Consider the following 10505-nt stretch of genomic DNA (forward strand, 5'->3'; position numbering starts at 1 on the left):
ACCTGCAGCAGACAGGGAATGGTGAAAAAAGGCAGACTGAGGACTAGATGAGATACGAGGCTTTTGAAGTGCTAGTCTTGTGTAGAGAAGCAGAATTACAACGCAGGGAATGACGACACGGAAGAAAGATACCTAAGAGATGAGAATAGAGATGGAGCAAAGTAGCAGAATGATAGGACAGAGGTAGTTAGGGGAGGAGTTGAAAATTAATGAAGAGAATAGAGATGGAATGAGTTAATAAAATGGCAACTAAGTAAAGGAAGACAAAGTAGAAAGTAAATTAGTAGAAAATGGAAATAAAGATGTAGTGAAGTAACAGAATGACAACTTAAAGATAATAGAAAATGAAGGAGAATAGGGATGAAATTAAGTAGAAGACTGATAACTTTGACATGGCACATAAAAAACAAGGTCAACAAAGAACTGTATGAAGAATAGAATAAGAGGTTTTACTGGGAACACATGGAGCAGAGGAGAAACTTAAGTCTTGCATTAGAATCATAGAGAACATTGTGGCTAAGTTTTTTTTTATATCTTCTTTTTAATCTTAAGTTTGCAGCGTTACTTACCTTACCTACATAATTCTCGTCTGTCTGTCCGTCTGTCTGTATGTCTGTCTGTTTGTGTGTTTGTCTGTTTACTTAAGTTCTTTCACCGTATTTAATGAACTAACTTGCTTATGACTAACTTATTCTCTGCTTTTGTCGAGTAATAAGAAAAGTGTGGGTAATATAAATAAAAGCTATGACTACTCTCTCTCTCTCTCTCTCTCTCTCTCTCTCTCTCTCTCTCTCTCTCTCTCTCTCTCTCTCTCTCTCTCTCTCTCTCTCTCTCTCTCTCTGGACACACCCACAACACCACACTGATATGCAAACTTACCCTCTCTTCATCAATTTCGTAATTTGCCAATCTAACTTCAACACTCCAGATAGAGAACATAGAGGCGAAATTCACTCCCTCTCCCTCCCTCTGTTCTTTCCTCTTCTCACCCTCTTTTCCCCTCCCTCCCCCCGCGCCACCCCTCGCCGCCCTCTTCCTCCCTCAGATCATACCCCGATATTGGACTCTTTGAAAGACTCCCCACTTAATTTTATTTGCACTAATAACAGCTTTGAGAGAAGTATGACTCTTAATCCTCGCGACGCAATCATTCGAAACTGTTATCCCCCTCTTGTGTCATTCTCTCTCTCTCTCTCTCTCTCTCTCTCTCTCTCTCTCTCTCTCTCTCTCTCTCTCTCTCTCTCTCTTATTTATTACTGTTTTTTTTTTCCTCTCTACATTTTTCCTTCCGTGTTTTTATTTCTCTTTATTTCTCTTCTTCGTATCGTTTTCTCCTCTCTCTCTTTCTTATTTTTTGTTTTCTCAGTGATGTTAGTTTCTCTCTCTCTCTCTCTCTCTCTCTCTCTCTCTCTCTCTCTCTCTCTCTCTCTCTCATTACTCTTTCTTCATTACATTATTCCCCTTTCATCTTTTTCCCCCTTTTCATCTCTAAGTAAGCGTAATTATTCACTATTTCTTTGTCCATCGTTTTTATCTGCATTTTTGTGTCCCTTTCTTAGTGTCTTTGTTACTCCGAAGGTTAGAGAAGCGAAATGAAAGATCGATTGGTAAAGATTTTGATGTTTCGTTAAATGTGAAGGAGAGTGAGTTTGAAATGTTATAGTTTGCGTTTAGGGAAAAGTATTGAGATGAAGTTACGTGTGTGTGTGTGTGTGTGTGTGTGTGTGTGTGTGTGTGTGTACCTTTGCATGACATTACTGATTTGTAGAGTAGTGTGATAAATTACATCATTTAAATATAGTATAGGATAAAAAGAGCTGTATTATATTAGTTACAATATACAGAGGCTAAAATATATTACCTATTGAAAGTACACGAGGCCTGTATACCTTTACCTACCTGTAGTGTAAGTTAGTGAAGTACATTATTTAACATACTACATAACCTTAATCATACCTGCAATATAGAGACTTGAATTACATCATCTAGATATGTGCACCTGTATTACATTACCTGCTAGGACTAAACAGGGTTAAATTGCATTACATCGTTGTATAGAGAGTCTTGATTAGTAGAATACTCTATAGTAGCAGTGAAGAGGCTTGAATTACTTTAGCAGTAGTAGAGAGCCTGAGATCCTGCCGTGTGTGTGTGTGTGTGTGTGTGTGTGTGTGTGTGTGTGTGTGTGTGTGTCGCTAGCAAATATGTATCCCACTATCGCGCCACAATATCCAGACTCACCACAAATGAAGAGGATCCATAATGAGAGACGCGACCTTCCTCTTCCTCTAATTCCTCCCCAGACAAACATGTGTATCGGGGGGACTAAAACAACGCCCTGCCCTCTCACAAAGCCACCAACCCCGATACTCCACCCCAGAAGGCCCTCCCATCACTCCCCTTTCCTAAAACCTTCTCTTTCACTTTCCCATCCCTCACGAACCCCGGACTTCAATATTGAGGTTGAAAATGTGAGTGTTTGGTGGTCCCAGGTGAGGTTTGGTGGGGTTTACTAAAGGCTCCGTGTCCTTGGTCGTGTGTGGCTGGTGCAAACGTGTTTCTAAGTGTAGCGACGTGTCCAATATGAGAGAATAAGACCTGAGGGCATACCAACCACATAATTAGTCTTGTCCTTGTTTACAAAATGTCTCGGCGTCTCGACCTCTGATCACACTCTCTCTCCCCGAGGATGAATTTGATTGTGGAGACCGAGAGAGAGAGAGAGAGAGAGAGAGAGAGAGAGAGAGAGAGAGAGAGAGAGAGAGAGAGAGAGAGAAGGGGAGTTTGTGTTCAGTCAAACGTAAATGTGTTTCATAATGTTGGTTCTACTTTTATTAAGTTATTTTTTTTCATCTTTTATTCTCTCTCTCTCTCTCTCTCTCTCTCTCTCTCTCTCTTGACTATTTTTTGAGATATTGAACACCTGCAGTAACTGAAAAGCGACAGTTAGCCACCATGGACTTTTACCTGTTCAATTAATAACTACCTGTAAATACATTCCTTACCTATTCAATTTTTTTTTCTCTCCTCTCCTTGCATCCTTCACCTTACCTATCCGTACTGTTCCCTATTTCGTCTTACTCATTTCCCGTACTGTGTTCATTTCCTTCCCTTCCTCATCTATTCTATTCTTGTATTCCTTATCGTTCTTCTTCTTCCCTGCCTTTCCTTTTCCATGTTATTTTATCTAGTTTTTTCTAATATTTTTCTTCGTAGCTTTTTTCCATCCTCCTCAGACCTTTCCTACCTTTTCTAGTTTCTTCCAGCCTTTCTTAGTGTCCCTCCTGTCTTCTATCAATCGCCTCTGCCAGCTTCTCTTCCCCTTAATTTTTTTTCCTCCCAGTCTCTCCCAGTGCTCCGTATTATCACTAAGTCTTATTCTATTTTTTTTGTTTATGGTCTCCCATCATCTACCTTCAGTCTTGTTCCTCCCAGCCTCTCTCTACGTTCTTCTAATCTCTTCCAGCCTCTCCCTACCTTCTTTCCACCTCTCCCAGTGTTCTTTATTGTCATCCAGTCTTATTCTACTTTTTTTACGCTTTTCCCATCATCTACCTTCAGTCTTGTTTCTCCCAGCCTCTCTCTACGTTTTTCCAATCTTTCCCAGTCTCTCCTCACCTTCTTTCCACCTTTCCCAGCTCTCCCCAGTCTCTCCCAGCCGGCTTCTCCCAGTCTCCCTCTACCCTGCAGCTCTCATTGTTGACTTTCCTCTCAGGTGAGCATCTATATTTGCAAATTAGCTTAGACCGAAAAGGAAAAATAGTAGCGTTCTTTTTACCTACAAGACGGGAAAAGTTGGAAAAAAAGGTCGTGTAGAAATTTAAAAAGGAGAAAAAGAAGGTAAAATACAGATGGAATAATTCGTAAAATTACACGCGTTCCTTGAGGCGACTCGCGTTACCTCAGAATATTTCGGTGGTGCCTCAAATTATCATGCCCGTTCTTCTCTCGGCTGTGTGAGTCTTCAAAGCCTCCACACTCAGCCCAGGGAAGTTACGTGGAGGAAGGCGTGGTGAGGTGTGGTGTGGCATGGTGTGGTAAGGTGTGGTGTGGCGTGGTGTGATAAAATGTGGTGTGGACTGTCATGGCAAGGTGTGGTGTGGAGTGGCTTGGTAAGGACTGGTGTGGCGTGGTGTAATAAGGTGTGGTGTGGAGTGGCTTGGTAAGGTCTGGTGTGGCGTGGTGTGATAAGGTGTGGCGTGGTGGGACAAGGAGTGGTGTGGTGTGACAATGCGTTGAGAGAGACGTGGTGTGGAAAGGCGTGGTAAGGTGTGGCGTGGTGTGGCTTGGTGTGGTATGGTATGGCAAGGCGTGGTGTGGCAAAGCATGATGTGGCAAAGTTTGGTATGGTAAGGCGTGGTGTGGCAAGTTGTGATGTGGCGTGGTGTGGCAAGGCGTGGCGTGGCGTGGCGTATCTCCTGTGTATAAACCAAGTGTCCAGCCATTCTTGACCTTAACATTTTAATTATGTCGAAAAATTGACGAGAAAATAATGTTCTTAAAAATGTTCAAGGTTAAATCTGTCATGGAAAATGTTGTCTTCAGTTTCCCTTTTTTTTTAGTCATGTTTCTTTCTTTTTCATTTGTATTGGTAAAAATGAACGAAATGAAGACGAAAGCTTATTTATTTTACTTTTCAACATTATTTAGTCTTGAGTTTTGTTCACTTTCCCATAATTGTGTTTCTTTTTCTTTTTTTTACATTTATATCTCGTTTATTTGAATTATACTTACATGTCGAAAAAAATATAGGGAAGAAAGTCATACAATTTATTATCACCTCAAAAAATAAAGAAAGATTTTAGGTTAACTACAAAACAAAAAATAAATTGTTTACTTCTATATTCAATTTGTACTTAACAACACACACACACACACACACACACACACACACAAACTACACAAAAACTACAAACTAATGAGGAGAAAAAGACGAAATTAAAAAAAGAATTAAGAAAAATAAGTTACGCGATGAAGTTCTTGACCTGCTGAGCCAGAGAGCAGGAACAGCAGAGGAACAAAGGGGAAACAGAAACAAAGACACCAACAAAACGAGTCAAGGAAAAAACGACATGGAAACAAGGACAAAATAGACATGTGTAGGAGGAAAGCAAGCAGATATAGAGAGGGGAAAAAAAAGCAACGGAAGTGGTAAAGTAAAGAAAGGAAAAAAGCAAGAGAGATAGGAAGAGAAAAATAAAGAAAATCAAAGAACTAGATACTCCAAAACAAACAGGAAAAGCAAGACAGGTAGAGAGAAAGAGAAAAGAAAAATTAACTGATCCACCGAGGAGAAGGAGGAGGAGGAGGAGGAGGAGAGGAGGCGGAGGAGGAGGAGGAGGAGGAGGAAGAAGAAGCATGGCAGAAAATCTTGGGTAAGTCGCCTGGAGGAGGGCAGAGCACGGCCTCATTTGAATACAGTGAAAACACCAACAATGAACCTGGCTTTGTGTACGGTTGACTGCTGTAATGACGACCCTAAGGCTTGATCCCGAGATGAATTACAGGAATATTTGCACTCGGAACATCACCAGTAGGAGCAGAAGCAGAAGGCGAAGCAGGAGGTGAAGTAGAAGTTGAAGGAGAAGACGTAGCAGAAGATAAAGGAAGATAGGATGTGGGTAAGAAGTAGGAGTTATTTTAGAAGGAGAAGAAGTAGAAGACAAAGCAGGAAGAGGAGGAGGTGAAGGAGTGTGTGAAAGATAAGTAAGAAGTTTGGTTATGTTATGTTAGGTTAGGAGAAGGAGAAGAAGTTGAAGACAAAGCAAGAGGAGGTGGAGGAGTTTGTGAAGAAGGATGAGTAAGAAGTTTGGTTATGTTATGTTAGGTTAGGTTAGCAGAAGGAGGAGCAGGAAGAGAATGAGAGGAAGGAGGAGAATTGGGATTGTGTGAAAGATGAGTTTTGTTATGTTAGATTAAGAAGAGAAAAGGGGAAGCAGGAAGTGAAATAGGAAGAGGAGTTGGAATAGATAAAGGAAAAAGAGAAGGGACGCAAAGAATGACTGCAAGAAAGGAAGAGGAGAAAACTATTAAAAGAGAAATAGAAATTGAGATCCATGAACAAAACACTTAAAAATAATCTAGCATTTATGAAGATCTGAATAGAAAACATCTTTTAAAACAAACAAGATAAAGAATAAAACAGAAAATAGATTATCTTATAAAACAAACGGAGATTAAAAGAGAAAGAAACAAGAGATATAAATTAATGAAGTCATGAAAAAGGAAGCCAGCAAGTCAAAGCAAACAATTGAAGCACAGCACAAGTGGCAAATAAGAAAGAAAAGAAAGGCAGCTCACAGCAACACACCAACGACCAAGCCAAATTAACTTGTATTAGGAAATGAAGTAGCTCTTGTTCACCTGCCTTATCTCACCTGTCACCCCCTTAACTACCTGTCCTGTCCCTACCTGTTTCCACCTGTCTACCTGCTATAACTTGTTCCACCTGTCCTTAATTGTTCCATCTGTCTTTTCCTACCTGTGTTTACCTCTTTCTCTAATCTCTTACCTGTTCAATCTACTATACCTGTTCTTACCTTTTCTCACCTGTCTGTTCTTTTTTTCAGCTGTTTTGTTCTTTTTCTCTGCACTCGACTTTCAATTCCTGTGTAGAATGACATGTGTGTTTGAATGTCTTCCTGTCTAGTGTCACAGGTAATATTTCGCTCGTTTCCTGGCTGGTTAAATGTTATTCTTCTCTTTTACTTCCTCATTGTTTTTTTCTTTTTTTTTTTTGACGCGATATCCAGCGCACCTAGTGTCTGTCTCTCATCACCTGTCATTTTCTCACCTGTCATTTTCTCACTTCAACACCTGTATGTCTCTCTCCTGCTGTTCTGTAAAGCACCTGCCGTGCTTATGACAAATGTTAATATGTGACCTTTATATACGAATAATGAAAACTCTCCTGCATATTCAACACGATGCGAGTTTCCTACATCTCTTATTCCTTCAAAATAGACGCAAGAAAAGATGAAGCGCAATACTAAGGGTCCAAATGGTTACAGAATGCTTTAGAAGTCAAATAGAATAGTGATTTTTTTATGCTTTCGAAATTCTGATTGATTTGATTTAGGCACGTCAGTTGAGTCATGGCTGTGTCTTTGGAGCCTGTTTATGTTGCTTAGTAATTAACACTCTCAGTACTGTGACGCATGTTTACCTTGAGTTTTGGGTGTGATTAGACGATTTTATTTACATTATGGAGGGTTTATTGAGGTCAGATGATTAATGGCCACAGTTTTCACCATTTTAATCTTCACGAAAGTTTCTGAAGCTGTATAAAATCACCAAATAGTAAGCAGGGGTGAAGACCAGCACAGCACAGCGACAAGAACAGCAGAGAGAAATAGGTCAGTGTACTCTCGTCTTGTGTGTCCGTCGAGGCTGTTCCCGCTGCTGTGTAAGTGAAGCGAGACAGTGCAGCTCATTTTACTTGTATAATGCGAGGCAGCGCAACACACCGCGGCAGAGAAACAAGTTCGAAAGCACAGTAGAATTCCACTTCCTCCTCTCGCTCTTCGTCTTGTTCTAAATTTCGCCCGGCGCACTATTGCAAATGTAACACGATTTGCAGTGAAAACATCGCTATTTGTTTTCATAATGTCGGCAAACATCGCCAATATGTACAGCCCTCCGCCGCACATAATTATGAAAACAATGGATAATTTGATTTAACTTCCACACTGCTTTCTTTTTACTTGAATGTCGTTTTTTTTTTTGCCTCAGACTCCTAGTATACCTCCCAGTTCCTCCCGGTTCGCCCAGTGCAGCATCGTGGGCTGTGCAAACTGAGGCCGTGCTGTGTGCTGTGTGCTGTGTGCCGAGGCAAGGACCAGACGAGCTGAATCAAGGCTCGGGAGAAAAATGCGAGTAGGAACCTCAAACTCTCCTGGGTCGTTTCCTCTGGCTGTTTATTCCACTGATTAAAACACGGCGTATCTTTACCTTCTCCTATCATAAGGCGAACACTTCCCCAGCTCAAACTTAGCCTGTTTTACCTCCTTTTTTTTAATGTGTGTTTCTTTTCTTCCTCGATCTCCCTCTGTTATGCTGATTATCTCTCTCTCTCTCTCTCTCTCTCTCTCTCTCTCTCTCTCTCTCTCTCTCTCTCTCTCTCTCTCTCTCTCGCTCTCTCTCTCTCTAATCCGTCTGTTTTACGTGCTCCTATATGGATAATTGAGATGATGAGTGTGTGTGTGTGTGTGTGTGTGTGTGTGTGTGTGTGTGTGTGTGTGTTTACCTGCATAACGTGAAGGTGATTTAGTGTATTTGAAGGTTAGAAATAAGAGCGAAAATTTAGTATAGCTGAGTAATAGAAAGTTAGAGCTTACTTACCAATATAGATTAAGAAAGCTAGAATTTGAAAGCTATTGAATTACACCCAAAAAAAACAAATGAATTACGATAAAGGAAAGAATGCGTGAACAAAGCCACAAACAGTTTAACCCAGGGAAAAAAAAGAGAATTAAAAGACCTCAGCTAAGAAAAATCTACACGATAAAAAAGGAAAAAAAAGCAGGCAGAACAAATAGTGATGATTATGATTGCGAAAAGACGTAAGTAGAAAGTTGACAGAATGAAAGATAAAAAAGAAAACACATTGCTTCAGTCAACACAAATCTAGCCAAGCTCTGAGACGCAGTTTACGCGAAAAGAACACAAACACAACACAAACACAGCATACTTGGGAGGAAGAGGAGGAGGTGGTGGTGGTGGTGGTAGTGGTGGTGATGGTGGTGGTGATCATGACAGAGCTGGCTTTGGTAAGTTAAGGAAATATAATGTTAGCGGTTAGTGTTATTTTAGTAGTAGTTGTAGTAGTAGTAGTAGTAGTAGAAGTAGGAGGTGTTGTTGTTGTTGTTGTTGTTGTTGTTGTTGTTTTAGTAGTAGCAGTTGCTGTTGTAATAGTAGTAGTAATAGTAGCAATAGTGTTTGTAGTAGTAGTAGCAGTTATTGTTGTAATAGTAGTAGTAATAGTAGCAATAGTGTTTGTAGTAGTAGTAGCAGTTGTTGTTGTTGTTGATGTAATAGTAGGTAAAGTAGCAGTATGATGAGAGGGACCATAACCAACACCTCTCCTCCTCCTCCTCCTCCTCCTCCTCCTCCTCCTCCTCCTCCTCCTCCTCTTCCCTCCTCCTCCTCCTCCTCCTCCTCCTCCTCCTCCTCCTCCTCCTCCTCCACCACTACTACTACCACCATCACCGCCGCCGCCACAAAAGGCCTTGCATAAGCCTCTCCCTCTAATTGCACCACCAAAGCAGTTTGTCAATAAAGCTCTCTCTCTCTCTCTCTCTCTCTCTCTCTCTCTCTCTCTCTCTCTCTCTCTCTCTCTCTCTCTCTCCAGGTGCTGTTTGATCTTTCTTTTTGTCAAGTTTTCATCTTTTTCTTTATTATAATCCTCTTTTCTCTCATTTCCCTTCAATTTGTATATTAATTTCTTATTTTTTCGTAACTTATGTCTTATTTTAATGTTTTTTTTTCTTTTGTTCTTTTTTTTTATTTTCCATCATCAGTTACCTCTTCCTTTGATTCCTTCTAATAAAGTCATCTTGTTTATATTTTTTTGATTACCTTTACGTACATTTCATTATTTAAAGTGTCAATTTCGTCTTCCTTGTGTCTTATTTTCTTGATCTTCCTCTCATTTATCCCTAAAGAAAAAATGTAACTTTTTCTTTATCCTTTTCATTTCATTTCGTCTATCAATTTTCATCAACTAAGAATGAAATGCAGTCTTCTCTTATTTCTTTTCCTCTTTTTCCCTTTTCATTCTTCTTCTCCTTCTTTGCTTATCATATTCAGCTTTTTGTCAGTTTCTTTTCATTTTCTTCTCTATCAGGTTTTATCAACTAAGAATAAATTTTCCTCTTTTTCCTTTCTCATTCCTTTACTCCTTTGTTACTTATCATATCCAGCTTCTTTTCTGGTTCTTTTCATTCGTTAGGAAGAAAAATATAACTATCCCCTCTTTTCCTCTCTCTCCCCTCTTCCTCTCTTTTTTCCTTCCTCTTTCACACTTCTTACTTGCCTTACAAATTTTTTTACCTTATTTTTCCAGTCCTTTACTTCTCATCTCTCTGTCTTTCCTTAATATTTCTCTGTCCCTCCTTTTTTCAATCTTATTCTTTTCTTCTTTTTCCATACTCTTCATCTTTTTCCAGTCTTTTTCATCTTATCCCCCTTTTTGCCTCTTTCTCATGTTGTTTTTTTTCCTCTGCCCTCTTATCATCTTACTTTTCCCCTCACCTTACTCAATTCATCTCAGTCTTTATAAGTTCTTCTATACACTAAGAACAACTAAGAACAAAACCATCTACTTCTTTTATCCTCTTCTCTCCCTCTTTTTTCAATCTTATTCCTTTCCTCGTATCATTTTTTCTTATCTTTTCCCTCTCCTTTTCATCTTAACCTCCTTTTATTAGTCTTTCTTTAGTTTTTCTTTCTCTCTCCCCTCTTCTCATCATCTTCCTTTTTCCCCTCACCTTACCCATTTCATCCTC

This window comes from Portunus trituberculatus, chromosome 22 (assembly GCF_017591435.1).
Source record: "Portunus trituberculatus isolate SZX2019 chromosome 22, ASM1759143v1, whole genome shotgun sequence".
NCBI classification, from domain to species: domain Eukaryota; kingdom Metazoa; phylum Arthropoda; class Malacostraca; order Decapoda; family Portunidae; genus Portunus; species Portunus trituberculatus.